The 7,744-nt window shown below is 39.1% G+C and overlaps 1 long non-coding RNA gene across 2 annotated transcripts; it reads left to right on the forward strand.

Annotated features, from left to right (window-relative positions):
- Positions 1 to 417: 417 nt before the first annotated feature.
- Positions 418 to 6,660, forward strand: LOC149917995 (uncharacterized). Of its 2 annotated transcripts, none has more exons than XR_016466271.1 (3): positions 418 to 509; positions 1,040 to 1,159; positions 6,351 to 6,660. It is a non-coding gene; the product is annotated as an uncharacterized LOC149917995 (long non-coding RNA). The 2 variants fall into 2 exon arrangements; XR_016466272.1 differs by having other exon boundaries at positions 444 to 667.
- The last annotated feature ends 1,084 nt before the right edge of the window (positions 6,661 to 7,744 follow it).

The following is a 7,744-nucleotide window of genomic DNA, read 5'->3' on the forward strand; positions in this document are numbered from 1 at the left end:
ACATACCAGTTATCATTTCTGCAAGCCGAGATTACAGCTTTGAGAGTGCGGGAGATATTTCCATCCTCCTGATGGCTGAGCCAAGAGGGAAAAAGGGGAGGGGAACAAAAAACGTCCATCTATGAGGCGAAAGCTCCCGAACGAGAAGCCCCGGGCACAATCCCGCGGCACCAACCCCGGCCCGCAGCGGGGGCCCGGCCACCGCCCTCAGCGGCCCCACCCGCAGCCCCGCGCCCGTTGCTCGGCAGCTGCGAGCCAACCGAGCCTGCCGGGAAGGCGGAGGGGCAGCACCACGGATAGCTCCTATTGGTCGAAGGAGGTGAGGGCGGAGCTCGAGGACGGCCGTCTTCTTCGCTATTGGCGGAGAGAGCCGTCAGTGCGGGGCGGGGGGCGGGGCCTCGCGGCTAGCGGGGTCGCGTTGAACTCCGCGTTAGGGCGGGGGAACGGAGCGAGGGGGCGGCGGCGGTCGAGGGTAAGCGAGCCGCCGGCTGCGAGGAGAGCGGCGCGAGGTAGGGAGCGGCGCGGGGGCCGTCCTCACCTGTCACCGGGCGCTCAGCCCTCCCTCCTCGCGGCCCCCGGGCTCCGGCCGCGGGCGCGGTCCCTCGCGGTAGCGGCCGGGCTGGGGCTGTGCTTTCGTCTAAGGGGACCCTCGTCCGGCTGCCCTCAGGTAGGTGGGAGGGGGGCGGAGAGGGCAGACCCCGGGAAGGCCGCCTCTGGGCGCGAGGGCTCCCCGCCGCCGTCGCTGCGGCAGGCGGCACCCCGGAGTGGCGCTGCGCGAGGGGGGGAGCGGCTGGGGGCTGCGGCTGGGGGCTGCGGCTGGGGACCGCCTCCGTGCGCGGGGCGGGGGGAGTTGCGAGGGCAGAGCCGCGCGATTTCTTATTTGTATAGCCGCGCTTCTTTTCACAGCAACGTGAATAGCTGTAAAACACATAATTCTACCTAAATTAAGTTGTTTAAATTGGAGATAAACAGATGTCTTAGACCTGCTTCTCTTTTTTTGCTGGAAGAAGTGAAGTCAATCACATTCTCTTACAAACAGGGCCTGGGTGTCCCTGTAGACAGCAGGGTGACCACAAACCAGCAATGTGGCCTTGTGGTCAAGAAGGCCAATGGTATCCTGGGATGCATTAAAAAGAATGTGGCCAGCAGGTTGAGTGAGGTGAGTGAGCAAAGTATTATTTACTAACCAGCTAACTGCAGGAGAAGACTCTTAACAGAATAGAAATTTATGTTCTTAACATGCTCCTTTTTGAAGAAAATGGTAGAAAAGACGGAAGTGAGGAATAGAGGATACTTAAACCAACCTGGATCCACTAGAAAACTTCAAAGTAGGGACAGTTACAAAAGCTCAGCTATTCCATTGAGGGAGTAAGCACAAAAAGAAAGACTGAAGCCTTTAGCTAGCAGTTTGTCAGAAAACAGTCTTAAATATGCGCAAGGGTGGAAAGAGACTTCCTATTTCCTTAAATGCAAGCAGATTGAAACAGTTTCTTTTGATTTCTGTATTTATGATTTTCATAAGCAGTTACAAGAACGGTGTTCTCAGATTGGATATTATGAGTAAATGCTTGTGTTGCATTTAAGGAAATAATAAACAGCAACTATTTCTCATCCAACAAAAAGACAAACACGTAAACTGAATGAGCAGCTTATATACATATATCCCCTAGATATCTGTAGCACTCCCATGGTGTTAGCTTATTAACATTACAGGGATTATTAACATTACATTCTATTTTTTTCTCTCCAAAGCATTCATAGTTGCTTTCATGTTTAAACTTGTGTCTTTCTGTAAGGGTTGATCAGGAAATCACTTTAATTTCTGTATTTTTAAGAATCTAGGCGTTCCTAAAATAGTTGGTGGATTACATGAGCAATGTGGGTAGGAAATAAATGTATTATTACCCTGAATTTGAGATAGATCTGTTCAAGGCTTTCTTCTGTACAGTACTGCAGCCTTCACAAAGCCCTGCTCACAGTATGTATAGTTTGATTACTGCTTTTTTTCTTTATGTATTTTGCATAGTACATAACAGTAATGAAGAATAAGATATAAGATAAACATGTACAGTAGAAATAAAGTGCAATGATTCTTCTTGGACAGATGTGCAACTTCTGAGATGTCTGTAGGACAAATTCCAGCTTTTGAAAAGCATAGCACAGCTAACAGTTCTGTAGAGTGTCTATAAACTCCTCTTTCTGGTTTATTTGGATGTGAATTTTCTGTTTGCTTGTTTTGTTTGTTAGTTGATTGCATTCTGTTGCCTGTGACATTAAAGCAAAATCTACATATGTAGATTTGGTAGTGTTAGAGGTTTACCACTAAACTGTGGCATGCTAGTTTAATCTGATGATTCACTTCTGAGAATATAAAAACAGAAGTGAACTTTGCTTTCAGATGAATTATTTAAATTTCTTCCGCTCTTCAAAAACAGAATCAGTTTCACTTATGAAATCAACATGGATGTTTATGTTTCTTACAAAAAAACTTTTATTCTTCTAGTTTTGAACCTGATTTAGCATGAAAAATACTAAGCTGAAACTACTATTTTTGTTAACCACGTTTATGTTAATGGCACTTAAGCAATCCAGCCAGGATCAAAGCTCCATTGTAGGAACTGTGCAGATGCATAGCAGTAGACATATCCTGCCCTAAAGAAAAAGCAAAAATAAATAACGTAATGAAATGGAACACAAAGTAATTGGTAAAGTTATAAGAAGCATCATAGGGGGAAAAAAAAATAGATGGACAAAGAATAAAAAAGAGGTTAGAGACAAAAATAAAAATGTTCTTACTGTCAGATTTCAGAAGTTGTACAAGGAAAAGGAGTAAAAAATTAAATTTATACAACGAGGATGTCCAGAAAATCTAAGAAGTTAATCTTGATTTTACATTGAACAAAAATAGAATGAATAAAAATCCTTAGGTCTCACAAATACGTATGTTATGATCATAAATGCACCATTAAGAGTCTTTCAACATCTTCTTAAGCAATTTATTCATTTTATCTTTAGAGGGTAACAATGTGGAGCAAAAAAGTTTTGCAGTCCTCTGTGATAGAACAAGTGGCAGCAAACCTTTGAGGAGAAAGAGTAAGATGGATGGCCTTAAACAGTTTTTGCTTTTATTAATGGAGCCTGATTTGTTTTCACAGAAATGAGGCAAATAATAAACATACACAGAAAGGAGAGTAGGAGATAGAAGGACAACAAGAAAAAAAAAATGGAGTGTCAAATTTTCTCCCAAATGGACTTGCAAGAGTTGACAGTGACTTACTAGAGCATTAATTTCTTCTTTACAGCTTTATTCAGGTCTAAGACAGAAAAAAAGAACATGCACACGAGTCTTCCAATCCATATTTTCTATGTTATTTAAAGTAATAAGGTTATGTATGGTATTTTATGTTGGTTTCATTTACATTTGCAGGTACTAAAATCTAACAAGTTTCTCAAAACCTGTAACAGAAAAATGCTGAGAAGAATCAAATTTATTGCTCTCTCTCTTCACATACATTGGGCTTATGATCCTCCCACTTCAGTGGCTGCTCTTCCATGTATTACTGAGTGCAATCATGTACAAATATAAGATAAACATTTTCTTTAAAGTATTTATAGTATGTTGCGCTCAAATAAATATTTGAGAAAATAAAGAAATAACCTGACAGCTATTAATCAGAGTTTTATTGCCTTTAATATATGATCCATCCTGATATAGCAATTATTGTTGTTTTAGTAAATGCATTACCTCACTTTTACAGGTTTATTTTCAGCCAGTATATCTATCCTTTTGCTCAACACAACAGAGAACTTTCCAATAGCCAAAAAACATTCTGCCTTTAAATTAAATTAATCTTCTTGGAAATATTACTCTTCCAACTCTCCTGTTCTGTATGTCAGCTACTGCTCAAAGCTGTCTACTGTTCCTCCTGTTAACCATACAGTTATTAAAACTTGGTATATGAATACCTTTTCATCATATTTATCCACAATAAATGAATGAGACTTCTCCCCATAGAATCTTTCTATGAAACTTTCCATCCCTCTGTCTTTCTGCTAAATCTCAAATAATCTGAACTGCAGTTCATTTAGATATTAGACCTCAGGTTCAGATAACATCCTTGAGGTAATAAAATGTTATTGTCTGACAGATCTAAAGTGATATTTTTCCTGTAGAAAATTCCATGGGGCACTTACACTGAAACTGAGAAGTGTTTTTCCTTCTCTTGCTGAGTGAGGGTTTAAATAGGAAATGCATATACACAGAGCAAAATTTGGAAGGTAACATTTCCCATCAGGTCTTTTCAGTATTACAGAGCAAGAAAAAGATTTTTAAGACTTGCATGTGCTGATTAAGGTGATTGAATTTTTTCTACTATTATTTTCCTTTTAGTTTAGCAATAAAGAAATACATTAAAAAAATGCAGTAGGGGAAAGATCTGCCCATGGATTTGTTGTATTTGTGCATATCTAAATAGCAGTACAGGCATCTTGTCATCCCAAGGACACCATGGAGTATTCATATAATATAAAGAGAGATGATGGGGATTTTCTAATAACTAAATTGGAAATCAGAAATGTTACTTTTTTTTTTTTTTTTTTTTTTTTTTTCCCAATTTACCAGTTTGCAAGCAATGCCTCCTTTTCCATAAAGACAGCTCTTCAAGAAAGCCCATTTCTAACACTCACAGACCTGTGCAGAACACCGTTTTTCATAGATGACAGACAGTAACTTTACAATAACATCAGCCATTTCTTTCAACACTGTCACAAATACCATTCAACAACAAATAGCATTCAACTAGGCCTCAACTGCCTAATTTCATTGAAGCCTGTATACCTTTCATTCAGTGTTAACATTACTTGAAAAAAAGTGTTTGGACGTTACATTATATTATCCTCAGTTCATCGTGTTGTAGCAGATCTAATCTTTAATGAAAACGAGACATGTAGGAATCCTATTTGAACTTTTCTTTTATCTTCACTCTTATTTCAAAAAGAAAGTTGTTGATTAAACACACCTAGTGACAAACCAACATGTGATTATCATCTATAATAAATGATACTCCTGCTTGCTAGTATAATTGTATTTGCTTTTCTTGTTGCCTTTGCTTGCTTCATCCACACCAGTAGATGTGTTGAGAAAACTGACTGGGAGAAAAGAGGTCATTCCCTGGTCCTGGTTACAAAGACAGCACAGACACAGCCCATGGTGACTGAAAAACAAGGAATAAAGGGGTTCAAGACTGTACTGCAAAAGTGTATTGCAACTGCAGGTTGCTTAAAGAAGTAGAAGCAAAGGGAATGTCCACAGGTTTGAAAAAGTGGCCTGCAACTACACCATATTCATTGTTTCAGAAAGGAGATTTAACGATGCAAAATCTTTGGCAAGAAAACAGTTGTTTTTAGGGATCAAATAGAGAGAGAAATAGTGCTGGGGACCTAGACTCCATTTAGGACATAATACTTGTCTTGTCTCTACACGTGAAAATATTTTAAATTACTAGCTGAGAGATCAGGGGTCCTGAACCATGGTATGTTCATTATTGTTGATTGCATGTACTGTGTCATATCACTTAAAAAATTAAAAACATTAATGGCACTGAAATTTCAAACTGGGTGCACGTACCACTGTGCATAACAACTGACAAGCTATTATCTACGTTGATTAAAACTCTTAGTGCTAGTGTTTTAGCTTCTCCAAAAGCAAGGAATAAACAATTTGAATGTAGGCTTTATCAGTATTTGTACTTGTAATAAAACCAGGAATATTCATAGAATCATAGAATCATAGAATTTTTTTTTGAGTTGGAAGGGACTCTTACAGACCATTGAGTCCAGTTCCCCAGTAATGAACAGGGACACCCACAGAGGTCAGAGACCTCAGAGGCCTGTCCAGCCTGACCATGAATATCTCCCCACTGCCATAATGTTGTCTTGCCCCAGACCTATACAAGACTACAAAGTGAGTCACCAGCTCTGGATTCCTACTTAGGAGGGGTTTGCCATCAAGATAGACAGCAAGTCTCCATGTAACCCTCTCCTCTAGGCATCAGCCCTGGGAAACATGCTGCCAAATATTCTTCAGAAAAGCATCTTAGAGAGGTTTCTGTGAGCAGATGGGGGACATTTGATGAAGCAAACGGATGCTGGGTAAGCAGTAATTCTCACTCAACAACCAGCCTGGGGGCTCCGTTCTTTCTTCATTTCCATTCTTTCTGATGGAAATGTCCTTGAAACTTAACCTTTTCCTACTTTTCCAGTACTTGTTTGATACTTTCTTTTTCTAGTAAGCAAAAATTCTAAGCCCTTGTCCTCCAGTAACTGTCTTCCATTTTCTGATACATTCAAAGATAACCTTTGGAGGCATGCCTTTTTCTGGGAAGCCAAATTCTAACAGCAGAAAAAAATTTCAAAGGCTGTATGGAGAGCATCAACTACAATGGCAATAATATCACTGACCTTGCTAGAAGGAAGAAATTGGAACCGTCTAATGTGGTAAGAACATAACTTTATCATCATCTAAACTTCTGCTTCTCCTTCTAAGGAAAGTTTGTGAGTGTGTGTGACAGATGTTCTGAAATCATATAATATATAAAACAAAGTTTGTCACATGCCTAAAGATTTCATTATACATACTTTTATGATTTTTTTTTTTTGTTTGTTTGTTTGTTTGTTTTTAATATCTGGGAACCTGTTTCTGCTGGGATTTAAGTTTCAGCTTTACAGAATTAGCCTTCAGCATCAGATGAATGTTTTTTAAAAGAAAACCAGTAGATCAGTATATACATTTTTGCTTTCATCTTATAGTAACCCAAAACTAGGATGGACAATATTTATTGTTAAATCAATTGCAGTGTGTCAAGGATCTAAATCCTGTTATCTTCCATCCCCACAGAGCAAGTTGCGTGGGTGTGCAAAATCATTAGAAAGGGAAGGCTCAGAGCCATTTTATGGGAGCTCCGTAAAGCATCAAGATACTAAACTTTGAAACTGTTATTTAGCTTATTAACATTACAGGGATTATTAACATTACATTCTATTTTTTTCTCTCCAAAGCATTCATAGTTGCTTTCATGTTTAAACTTGTGTCTTTCTGTAAGGGTTGATCAGGAAATCACTTTAATTTCTGTATTTTTAAGAATCTAGGCGTTCCTAAAATAGTTGGTGGATTACATGAGCAATGTGGGTAGGAAATAAATGTATTATTACCCTGAATTTGAGATAGATCTGTTCAAGGCTTTCTTCTGTACAGTACTGCAGCCTTCACAAAGCCCTGCTCACAGTATGTATAGTTTGATTACCGCTTTTTTTCTTTATGTATTTTGCATAGTACATAACAGTAATGAAGAATAAGATATAAGATAAACATGTACAGTAGAAATAAAGTGCAATGATTCTTCTTGGACAGATGTGCAACTTCTGAGATGTCTGTAGGACAAATTCCAGCTTTTGAAAAGCATAGCACAGCTAACAGTTCTGTAGAGTGTCTATAAACTCCTCTTTCTGGTTTATTTGGATGTGAATTTTCTGTTTGCTTGTTTTGTTTGTTAGTTGATTACATTCTGTTGCCTGTGACATTAAAGCAAAATCTACATATGTAGATTTGGTAGTGTTAGAGGTTTACCACTAAACTGTGGCATGCTAGTTTAATCTGATGATTCACTTCTGAGAATATAGAAACAGAAGTGAACTTTGCTTTCAGATGAATTATTTAAATTTCTTCCGCTCTTCAAAAACAGAATCA

Source organism: Phasianus colchicus, chromosome 4 (assembly GCF_987193195.1).
Source record: "Phasianus colchicus chromosome 4, bPhaCol1.hap1.1, whole genome shotgun sequence".
NCBI lineage: Eukaryota > Metazoa > Chordata > Aves > Galliformes > Phasianidae > Phasianus > Phasianus colchicus.